Here is a 12,511-nt window from a genome sequence, read left to right on the forward strand (position 1 = left end):
GAAGGATGTGAGAGGCAAAGAAGAGACTCAGATGAGGAAATTCTGAGCATTCCAAGCTAAAAAGATGAGAGAAACTAGAGCTAGGCACGTTACAGAAATGTAATCTGACTCTGATTGCACCACCCTCTCTGAAATGCTGTTGCTTCTCACAATGAATCAAAAAGTTATGGGTAAAAAACGAAAGGTCACAGGTTATGAGCTGCCCCCTGCTTTAGAACTGGGGATTAACAATGACCAATATGGAAGTATTTTTTGCATGATAATACATGTATAATCCAGATGAAATTGCTTGTCATCTCTGAGAGGGGAGAGGGAGACAATTTGGGTCTTATAATTTCTAAAAATGTATGTTGAAAATTATTACATGTAATTGGGAAAATAAAATATCTTTGAATAAAAAATATTAAATAATGATGATAATAATCAGGAGAAATAGCATGGTTAGTTAGAGGTTTGGCCTTGGAATCAGAAAGACCTAGTTGTCTGTAAGCTCCTTGAGGACAGTGCTTGGCACATAAAAGGTACCCAGGGTCATGCCGTAGGTGTCTGAAATGTCAGGTTCATACGCGGGACATTAATGGAAGGCATTTCTACACTGGGAGTCCCTTCTACTGATGAAATCACCTGTCTAGTTCCTAATCCCACAAAGGTCACCATTTTCCCCTCTTAAATACCTTTTTTAATGCTCTAGTAAGAGAAAAAGATGAAAAAATATATTATTTTATAATGTTCATAATAAACTCCATTTATTCCATCCTTCAATGTCTCATCGTGGTGTGGAAGTAGTTCTCCAAGTCTGGTGGTCCTATTGCTTGGTTTTAAGACCCAGCTCTGGTATTTACTAACTGTGTGGTCCTGGGGAAGTGGCTTAACCTCTCTGGGTCTCCCTTTCCTCATCTTTAAGATAAGGATAATAATGTATACACTGCCTACATTGCTTGGTTGTGATAAGGAAAGCACTTTGTAATCATTAGAATGCTAGAGATATCTATGTCTATTTAGTTTAAGAGCTGGAAGAGACTTAATTGTTGTTCAGTTGTTTCCAGTGTCTGACTCTTTCTGGACCCATTTGGGGTTTACTTGGCAAAGATACTACAATGGCCTGCCTTTTACTTCTCCAGCTCATTTGGCAGATGAGGAAACCGAGGCAAACAGAGTTAAGTGAATTGGTCAGGGTCACACAGCTGGTAAGTATCTGAGACCAGATTTGAACTTAGGGTCTTCCTGACCCTCAGCCTGGGGTTCCATTTACTTTACTACCTAACTGTCCTAGAAGGGATTTTAGAGACCATCTAATCCAACTCTTATTTTACAGAGGAGGAAGCTAAAATCCAGAAAGGATAAACAACTTGCTTGAGTGGCAGATGTCGTAGGGGCAGGATTCGAACATGGATCCTCTGACTTTGATTCCAAAGGACCATCTTCCCTTCCTAGTTCAACTCCTTCCTTTGACAAGGAAGAAAACTGAAGCCCAGACAATTTGCCCAAGGTCATTCCAACTCCTAAAACCTCTTATTCTTTCTTTTCCACAGTGGATCAATCCATGTAGAAACATATTAATCAAACAAGAAAAAGTCATAGCTTTGTTGTGGGTTGAAATATGCTTTCCTTACAGGTAATATAAGCATTATTATGTCCATTTTAAAGACTAGGAAATTGAGACTCTTTGTGGTTAAATTACTGCTTGTCATATAATTTTAGTCTGTATCAGGGCTAATATCTAAACCCAAATTGGTTGACTCCAAGCAATGGGATAACCTCCAAAAGATGTACATAGCACACAGGCATCCTTATCTTTGAATACCCAGCTGTGGATTCCCCCCCCCCACTTCTCTTCCCCCCACCCCTAAGTCTTCCTTGACACCTTTTCTGATTCTTCACATTCTCGAGAAGCTTTCTCTGTTCTGGGCATCTGAAACATAACATCTGGGCCCCATAATTCAATATTTGTCTCATTCTTATTTTATTTCTTTAAACCCTCACCTTCCAACTTAGAAACAATATTGTATATTGGTTCCAGGGCAGAAGAGCAGTAAGGGCTAGGCAATGGGGGTTAAGTGACTTGCCCAGGGTCACACAGCTAGGAAGTGTATGAGGTCAGATTTGAACCCAGGACCTCCCATCTCTAGGGTTGATTCTCAAACCACTAGCCACCTAGCTATTCACTGCTCCCCACCCCCATTATTTTAAATGTTATTTTCTACTTGTTTCTTCCCAGTGAAAGTATTCCCATTGTCTCTGATTTGTGGACCAGAATCCAGTGAGAGGCAATGGCCAACATTTTCCATGCAAGCTCCACATCCCTTCCTGGGGTACTGGGACGGGAGCAGGAGAGGGTTCAGAGAGGCTTTTGAATTCTTAGGCACTGGATGAAGGAGTGAGCTTGTGTCTACATTTGGGACAACAGGGCTCTTCCTCAGTCAGGAGAGAAAAGGGACTGATGGATTTTTTTTTTCCTAGCTGGGTACTTAGCTGGGAGAAGGGCTACTCAGAGAAGGAGTCCTTTGCGAATTCTACCCTGGGACTCCAGAGTTGGGCTGTGGGGGGGGGGGGGAACGTGGGCAGGGCAGGGAAGGAGGGTGTCCTGGGAGCCCTGGTGGCTGCCTCTAGCATGCCCAGATTTGTTCCCCATCAGCTTTTAATTGCACCTAAATGAGCAGCAGCTGAGCTGAGAATCCACACCCTCTTCTTCCCTTCACAGGCAGTGAGGAGAAAACCCGCCTTCCCAGAAATAGGGATAATCTCACTGTCTGTACCGGAAAAGTCCTTAATGAGGACAGCTGTAGAGGGTAGAGGAGAGGCACTGTTCTCCAGCTCACAAGGAATGGGGGGAAATGGGGACTTCTCAGAGCTGGATGTCACATAATTTGGGGGCAGGACTAGGAGACAGGGTTGGGAAGGAACATGTTCCCCCTTAGGGAAAGCAACTAACATTTCTGTGTCATTTTAAGGTTTTTCAAAGTGCCCCTTCAGAGATCCTTAAGGTAAGTAGAGTGATTGCTATTATGCCCATTTTACAGATGAGAAAAGTATCTCTTGACTCCATAATCTCCTAAAACAGGGATATTTAAACCAGTGTGTGTGTGTGTGTGTGTGTGTGTGTGTGTGTGTGTGTGTGTGTGTGTGTGTGTATGTGAGAGAGAGAGAGAGTTTCTTTTGGCAATCTGGTGAAGCCTATGGACTATTCCTCAGAATCTCTCTCTATATATACTTATACCTATATCTATATCTTTGCCTATATCCATATCCATACATTTGTTTCTCTCCCATCTTCTTCCTTCCTTCCTTCCTTCCTTCCTTCCTTCCTTCCTTCCTTCCTTCCTTCCTTCCTTCCTTCCTTCCTTCCTTCCTTCCTTCCTTCCTTCCTTCCTTCCTTCCTTCCTTCCTTCCTTCCTTCCTTCCTTCCTTCCTTCCTTCCTTCCTTCCTTCCTTCCTTCCTTCCTTCCTTCCTTCCTTCTTATATACATATATTTAAACCCTTATTTTCTATCTTAGTAACAACCCTAAAATAGAAGGGCAAGGAGGCAAATGGGATTAAGTGACTTTTCCAGAGTCACAGAGTTAGGTAGTATCTGAGGTCAGATGCTAGCTCAGATCTTCTTGACTCCAGGCCTGGCCTTCTATCTACTGTGATATCTAGCTGCCCTTCCAAATTTTTTAATTGTTTATTTTTATTTATTTATACCAATTACATGTAATAACACATTTCCACATAAGTTTTCTGAAGTTATACACATTATCTCCCTCAGATCCATATTATCTCCCTCAATGCTGTTTAATGCATAAAATAAAATGCACATGGCTTTATCCAAATCCCAACCAAAATCCCACCTTCCATAGGAAACCTTTACTGTTCCTTCTTAATTTTAGTACCTCCCCTTTGTGGATTATCTCTAATTTAGCCTGTATTTAGAAGCTTGCATGTTGTTTCTCTGGTCATATAAGTGAGATTCTTGACACCAGTGATGGCCTTTTGGCTTCCTTTGCATCCTCAGGGCTTAGCACACTGCCTGACTCACAGTAGCATTTATTTAATTCATCAATTACATAGAACATAATGAGATGTTACTATGTATAAAAAATGATGTATGTAATGGATTTAGAGAAGCAAGAAATGATCTATATGAACTGATGCAGGGGGAAGTAAACAAAGAAAACAAGATACACATTAACTACAACAAGGTAAATGGAAAGAGGAGCTACACACCAAAAAATTAAAAGTGAATGTAACAAAATTACCAAGATCAAGCAGGACACAATTGAAGAAAAATGAGGGGACACAACCAACCCATCCCTTTGTGGAGGTAGGAAGTCCATAGATGCTATGCATTGAATACAGTTTTTTAAAACCCTTGCCTTCCACCTTAGAATCAATAGTAAGTGTTGGTTCCAAGGCAGAAGAGTGGTAAAGGATAGACAGTGGGGGGTTGTGACTTGCCCAGGGCCACACAGCTAAGAAGTATCTGAGGCCAGGTTTGAGCCTAGGACTGAGTCACCTAGCTGCCCATCATGGCATAAATTTTTAGATTTTTTCCATGTATTGCTCAGTTCTGATTTTTTCCCCCTTTTCAAATATAGGATATATTTAGGATACTCTCTGGGAAGAGGTCATTGTTGTTCAATCATTTTTCAGTTCGGATTGATTCTTCACAACCCTATTTAGGGTTTTCTTAGCAAAAATACTGGAGTGGTTTGCCATGTCCTTCTCTAGCTCATTTGACAGATGAAGAAACTGAGGCAAACATAGTTAAGTGACTTGCCTAAGGTCACATATTGAGGTGTTTGAGGCCAGATTTGAACTGAGGAAGTTGGGATGGGTCTTTCTGACTTCAGACCCAGAACTCTATCCACTCTGCCACTGAGCTACACTTTGCTTGGAGTCAGGATACCTGGGTTCAGATACTGACATTGCTTTGTGTGACCTTGGTCAGAGTTTCTTATTTTCTGTGGGCCTCAGTTTCCTCATCTGTAAAATGAAGCCATTGAACCTTCCAGCTCTCATGCTTTGTATTTTGAATACCCCTTGGGGCAGGCAGAACTTGGAGCCTCACTCTCTGGGGTTAGCTCACCCCTCTGGCTCACACTTTCCATCTGACTCATGGCCTGCCTGCTTTGTTTGCTTCCATGCCCCCAGCTCAGATCTCTTGTCCATGCCATGGTCAGTCATTAAGGCCTTTTAGTCATGTTTTCATCTACAGCTGACACCCCAGGCACTCTGTGCTGGCTGGGCTAATGAGGAAGGCAAACAGAAATCTCAAGATGTGTGGAAAATTCCCACTGATAGGGGCTGGAGGCTGCAGGGTTGTGGCTGGGGGAGCTGTAACATTCCCTGGAGATGGTTCTGGGGGAGCACTCCACCCTGAGCTGGCATGACCCTTGAAACAGGCAAGGAGTAATCTTTTATGCCTAATCCTCCATGAGAACCATGGGACCACATGATTTAGAAGAAGGAAATGAGCACTTTAAAGCCTACTATGTGCCATGTACATTTTACAAATATCTCTGGGAAGAAAGTCTACCACCTTCATTCTATGGTGGAAGAAACAGAGATGAAGTGACTTGCCCAGAGTCACACAGCTAGTAAATATCTGAAGTTGAATTTGAACTCAGGGCCTCCTGACTCCAGTACCAAGTGCTTTATCCATTATCCCTCTATCTAGGAGCTGATTATGACCTTTCCATTGTGCATTGCATTCTCCCTTTCTGTATATGAACTCTGGACTGTCTCTCCATTTTTGACCTTGTGGAAATCTGAGTAGTTGCCTTAAAGGAGAGATGGGCCATGCCCAGTTTCCTTGACTCATCTCACATCCCAGATTGGCCAAGTTCCTCCTCCTCACCGCACTTCTAAGAACTCTAGCCTAATTGTTTGTATTACCTTGGATCAGTGCCTTGTCATGGCAGAATAGTGTATGAAGTAGCCCAAGGAAGCTATGAGCTATGCCATCCAGTTACCCAAGAGGGACTGACCATAGTGGAGCCTTCAGACAAAAGCTGGTTCCCTGGAGAAGGAAATGGCAAACACACTCCAGTATCTCTGCCAAGAAAACCCCACGGCAGCATGAAAATGATAAGAGGACACTGGAAAAACGAGCCCCTTAGGCTGGAAGGTGTCCTGTGTGTTCCTGGGGAAGAGCAGAAGAAATGATGAACATGAACTCCGATGGCCTTGGAGAGATGGTGGAGGGGAGAAGGACCTGGCGTGCCATGGTCCCTGGGGTCACAAAGAGCTGGACACGATTGAATGACCACAGGAGAATTCTACTACCTGTGGCAGACAGAGAGGTGTAGCCCTTCTTGTGGGCTATAGGACACCCACATATCTTGAACAACAAGCTTTTGGACATGTGGACATTATGGTGTATATGTCACGAATGCCTTGAGAATGTGAGAAATGTGTGAAGAAGCAGGGAGGGGAGAATTTGGTAGAGAAGCTTGAGAATTTTTATGGGCAGGCCAAGCAATAGACAGAATTGAGGGTGAGAGAGTTTTGGGAAATCCCCATATGGAGGTGACAGAGAGGTTCTGTTTGGGGAAGGCAGGTGACCAAGAATAAATCCTTTTATTCCTCAGTGTATAGAATGTGAGAACTGGAAGGGATCTTAAAGACCAGCAAGTCCAACCTTAATTTTATTTTAAAATTTTTTTGCTGTTCCTTGTTGAGTCATTTTCAATCATATTTGACTCTTGGTGTGACCGCATTTGGGGTTTTCTTGGCAGAGATACTGGAGTGGTTTGCCATTTCCTTCTCCAACTCAGTTGACAGTTGAGCTGAGACAAACAGGGTGAAGTGACTTGCCCAGGGTCACACAGCTAGTAAGTGTTTGAAGCCAGATTTGAACTCAGGAAGATAAATTTTTTCTGTTTTCGGGGCCAGCATTCTGTCGACTGTGCTACCTAGTTGCTCCTCCTTGTTTCTTGAGTATATTTAAATTCAGGAAAGGATCTGCAATTTTTTTTGTTAATCCCTGGTAAATGGATAAGTAAAGCATTTGGGTTGCTAAATTTATTGAACTGTATCAAAAATGTAAGAGAAAATCACAACAAATGTTGAAAATATGAAGAAAATTACTAGACACCATTTTGCCCAATTTCATGCCAACAAAACTAACCCTTAAGTGAAATGGATAGATATCTATAAACAAATAAAATACTCAGGTTAACACAATAATAGAGTTTAATTCCGTTATGTAAGTTATCATTCAATATACAAAAAATAAACTGAACAAGCCACAAATAAACTCTCAAAGGAAGAAAAAACAGAGTTAGATGTATTTACAAGTGAATTCTATGAAATATTAAAATAATAATACAAATGTTATATAACTAGCTTACCAAAATGGGGTAAAGGCCCTACTAAATCCCTTCTATGATACACATATAGTTTTTTAAAACTCATCTTCTTTCTAAGAATCAATACTAAGGACTGGTTCCAAGGTAGATGAGCTGTAATGACTAGGCAAAGGGGGTTAAGTGACTTGCCCAGGGTCATGTAGCTAGGAAGTATCTGATGCCAGATTTGAACCCAGTACCTCCCATCTCCAGGGTTGGCTCTCAATCCCCTGGGCCACCTAGCTGCTTCCTCCCTTCTCCATATATAGTCTTAAAGCCTAAACTAGGGAGAGACAAATAAGAGGGGGAAAAACTATAGATTAATATCCCTAATGAAAAGGGACACAAAATTTGAAATAAACTATTGGCAAAGAGGCTATAGTAACAGATTAAGAATTGCACATTATGAACAGTTAGGAGTTATTCCAGGAAGGTAAGGTTCAATATTAGGAAAACTACAAATATAGACTATATTCATAAGTGGACAATCTATAATTTCCATCAATGGGGACATAGGGTGAAAACCATCTATGACTTAGTAGTAATTGGTGCCCACAAATTAAATGATTTGTCTATTGTCACCCCACTACACAATCCTATCTTATCACTACCCTCTCTCTCTCTCTCTCTCTCTCTCTCTCTCTCTCAAAACCTTTACCTTCCATCTTAGAATTAATATTTTGTGTTAGTTCTGAGGCAGAAGAATAGTAAGGGTTAGGCAATGGGAATTAAGTGACTTGCCCAAGGTCACAGAGCTAGGACGTGTCTTAGGTTAGATTTGAACCCAGGACCTCTAATCTCTAGGCCTGACTCTCAACTTTGAAGAGACCTCCTACACAGTCTCTTAAGTATGCAAATTCCATTGGGACATTATTTATTTATAAGATTCCTGGTCTATCAGCTGGTTCTAACAATGGAAAAAAAGTCCTGGTTGTCTTGCCCCCTCTCCATTTCCATTCCTCTTTGACAAATCATGGAACTGAGCCTTATAGAGTATGCAAGATCATTTGACAACAAAGCGAGAACCAAACCTCAAGTTTTCTGATTATCCATTTAGTGCTCTTTGCTCTCTAATAGGCTGACTTTCTTCTAGAGATCACACACATACACAAAAACCCAAAGAACTTTCTTAGGAAGAGGTCAGAAGATCATAGGGCTTAGAGCTAGAAGGGACCATCTTATCTAGTCCTTTTATCTTACTGGTAAAAAAACTGAAATCCAGAGAGGGTGGGTGGCCCAGGGATAGAGAGGGGAGAGGTGACAGATATTCAGCAGTTAATCAATCCATCCAATATTTGTTCAGTACTTACTACCTTCAAGACATGGGGTTTAAAGTGTTATCTTCTTCCAGGGGGGATTTGCATTTTAATAATGCCAAAGGGAAGGAATGGAATTCTAAGGTTAGAATTTTAGGGTGGTCTAGACAGGCATTGAATTTGGGCTCTCCAAAAGTGCTGTGTGGCAAGAGCTGTAGGAGAAGGTGGCAAGGACATCTAATTCAAACCCTTCACTTTTTTGTTTGATTTAATTAGCCAGGAACCTGAAGATCACAGAGGTTATGATTTACCTAAGGTCACAAACATAGTAAGTTGGGGAACTGGAATTTACACCCATGTCTTCTAAGTCTAACCAGCTAGTGCCATTTTCATCTTGCCACAATTCCTTCCAAGGTCTGAGTCAAGGGCATTAAAGAGAGGGCCCCGGTGGAATACTAGAGTTGGGGAAGCCAAGATTCAGACTTCTAAAGGATCTCTGGTTCTAGCCAGGTAGACTCTGTCAAACCCAGGCAAAATTGTTTTCTGGGGTGAAATTTGCTTGTAGTCGCCATTCACTGACTCTGGAGACACTGTACTTCCCACAACCAACGGAGACGAAATCTGTGTCTCATCCCTTCTGGACCAGGCTCTCTAAGGAAGGTGACAATGAGCCAAGATGACAAATGGATAATGTACCAGTGGAAGAAGGCTAAATGAGGACACTCGGCACCCCGCCCCCACCTCCCTAATGGCTGATGGGTAGAGCATGTGCATTTCAATTAATAGCATGTGATCTATGACAAAATCTCCCCTCAGTCTCAACATGTGGATGGTCATTATTGAAAGAACCCTCTTCAGACACGAAGCCCAAGACAGTTTGAATTACATAGACTTGGCCTACAAATGTAACTACAGAGCCAAATGCCCACATTTGTACTCATTTTGCATAAGTGCTGAGGGCAGAGTGGGATGGGGAAGCCAGAGCTGAGGAGGAAGGACAGTGGGTCCTCTGCTTTGGAGCATTGAGAGTCAGAATGATTCTCCTTCTGTTGCCTTTGGGGGTTAAGTGACTCAGGTTCCTCAACCTTGCACCCTGGAATGTGGTCTCCTGGATAGATTAAAGTAACCCATTATAAGTCCCTCCCCACTAGAATAAGGCTTTCTGAGGAAGGGCCCTGGTCTCCCCCCAAGAGACTAAGAACTCTGAGGCAGTGAGAGCATCAGTGAGTCTCCTCAAGTGGTCATGCAGATTTCCTCTTTCCTTCCCCCCTCTCTCTCTCTCTCCCTCCTTCTCTCCCTCCCCCTCCCCCCTCTCCCTCCCCCCCCCTCTCTCTCTCCCCCCCCCTCTCTCTCTCCCTCTCTCCCCCTCTCTCTCTCTCTCTCTTTCCCTCTCTCCCCCTCTCTCTCCCTCCCTCCCTCCTTTTATTTCTTTAAAATCTTTACCTTCTTTCTTAGAATCAATACTGTGTATTGGTTCCCAAAGCAGTAAGACTTAGGCAATGGGGTTAATTGACTTGACAAGGATCACACAGCTAGGAAGTGTCTGAGGCCACATTTGAACCCAGGACCTCCCCTCTCCAGACTCTCAATTCACTAAACCATCTATAGAGTATATTTCTGTGGATGACCTAATAGTCTCAGACACCCTCTCCTGAATGGTCAACGTAGGCTCCTTCAGCCCTGTCTGACTTTCTCTCTGGGTAGAGTGGAGGTGCGAGGGTCACCCCCAGGTCTGTTAATGATTGCCCCACCCAGAGGAAAAGGCAGTCATACCCCAACTAATGAGGGTACTAAATACCAGCTTCACTTTATAAAGTTTACCCAGGGATCTTTAACTCTGTTGAGCAAGAGACTTCTGAGATCAGGGATTTTATCTTCCCAATCCAAGGTGGAGCCTGTATCTCCTTCAAAGAGAGCTCCCTGAGGGCAGAGCCTGTCCCCCCCACCCCCAGTGGACTGGAGCCCTGGGAGATCTGGGACTGGCTCCCTCGTGACATTTGGGGTTCTTTGAGGCAGGGCAACTGCCTCCTTCACATGGGAACTCCATGAGGTTAGGGCCTAACCCCAAACTCTTGGACAGGGGCTTCTGCAGGATGGATGTTTTGGTTTCTGATGAGTGGGTCTTAGATGGCTCTCCTGAGACCCAGAACGCCCCAACATAAAGCTCTCTTTTTCTGCATCTGCCACCGCCATCACCAACCATGGGCTGGCTTCATTGAAATTTGAATCTCTGTCCTGAATCCTTCCCTCTTCCCCCCCCCCCCCAAACGCAGGATTCTGTGGGGGGGCACTTGGGTGGAATTAGAGCCCAGTGCTGGTGGCAGGCAAATGCATGCGAAATCCCCTTTCCCTTTTTCAAATAGGACTGCAGGGGGGCTCCGGGGTCATGTGCCTGGGAAGGCAGGGGGGTCTTTCCTTCCGTCTCCCCTGGGGGCGTCCGCCTGAAGCAGAGCCGGGCTTCCCCAAAGCACCTGCTCTTAACCAGCGGGCCCCAGCCGCTAGGCCCCGGGCCGCCTCGTTCACCAGGGCACGGGGCTGTCCAAGGCTGAATGAGGGTGATTTATGGAAAAACCCCTTCACACAACAGGCGGATTTTCCAAGCCTCATTGGCTGCTCTGGTTTCAGCCTTCATTAAGGGGAGCTGGGGACAATAGAGGAGGTGGGGGCGAGGGGCCCGGCACATTCAACACTTCATCTCTTCACACTGGCGACTCCATCAAGGCCCCACTCTCACCCTCCTTAGGCTGACCCAAGGCGAAGCCATTAAATGGTTTTTTAAGGCCCCCCAAAGCTCACTGGGCAGGAGCCTGGCTCAGGCAGAACAGAACACTTCCCTGAAGGAGAGATTTCTCAGGAAGCTGGCAGCAGAGGAGAGTCTGTCGGTGCCCCGGCCTTCAGGCAAACCAGATTCCCCACCGGACGACCCCAGGCCGAGGAGACTCTTTCCTGTGTTTTAGAGGGGGCCAAGGAAAGAATTCCACCCCTTTGTTTGGCCACCTTCCTAACACCCTACAGGTGGGATTTACAAGGCCGGAAGTTCCTACTCAAGGCTCTAGTTAACCTGCAGACTTGTTAGTCTTCAATAAGAAAGACAATAGCCCTCTGGATTTAGGATCTTAAGACATCAGAGCTAGGAAGGAGATTAGGACAAAGAATGTTAGGACACAGAGGATTAGCTAGAATGTTAGAATACGAGATTTAAGAGCAGGGTGGAAGGGACCTTTGGCCACAGAACATTAGAACCAGGACATAGAATGCCCGCTTTGGAAGGGGCCTTAGACCACAGAATGTTAGAACCTAGGCCCGAGAGTTTTTTAGAAATTATCATTTTAGTGGGCAGCTGGGTAGCTCAGTGGATTGAGAGCCAGGCCTAGAGATGGGAGATCCTATGTTCAAATGTGGCTCTGGGCAAGTCACTTGACCCCCATTGCCTAATCCATACCACTTTTCTGCCTTGGAGCCAATGCACAGTATTAATTCCAAGATGGAAGGTAAGGGTTTAAAAAAAATAAAGAAAAATTATAATTTTAGAACCTGGGCCATAGAATGTTAGAGCTAGAAGTGGCCTCAGAGATCACCTAGTTCAGGGACCCCCCTTTTTTTAAACCTTTATCTTCCATCTTAAAATCAATACTGTGTATTGGTTTTGAGGCAGAAGAGCAGTAAAAGCTAGACCATGGGGACCAAGTGATTTACCTAGGGTCACACAGCTAGGAAGTGTCTGAGGTCAAATTCAAACCCAGGATCTCTTATCTTCTAAGCCTGGCTCTCTATCCACTGAGCCACCAAGCTGCTCCCCAGGCATCCTCTTTTACAAAGGAGGAAAGATATTCAGAGAAAAAAATATAACTTGCCCAAATCTACAAAGCTAGAACATCAGAATGATGGGAGTAGAACCAGGTCTCGTAAATCTTAGATTTTTA

The sequence above is a fragment of the Monodelphis domestica genome, chromosome 2 (genome assembly GCF_027887165.1).
Source record: "Monodelphis domestica isolate mMonDom1 chromosome 2, mMonDom1.pri, whole genome shotgun sequence".
NCBI classification, from domain to species: domain Eukaryota; kingdom Metazoa; phylum Chordata; class Mammalia; order Didelphimorphia; family Didelphidae; genus Monodelphis; species Monodelphis domestica.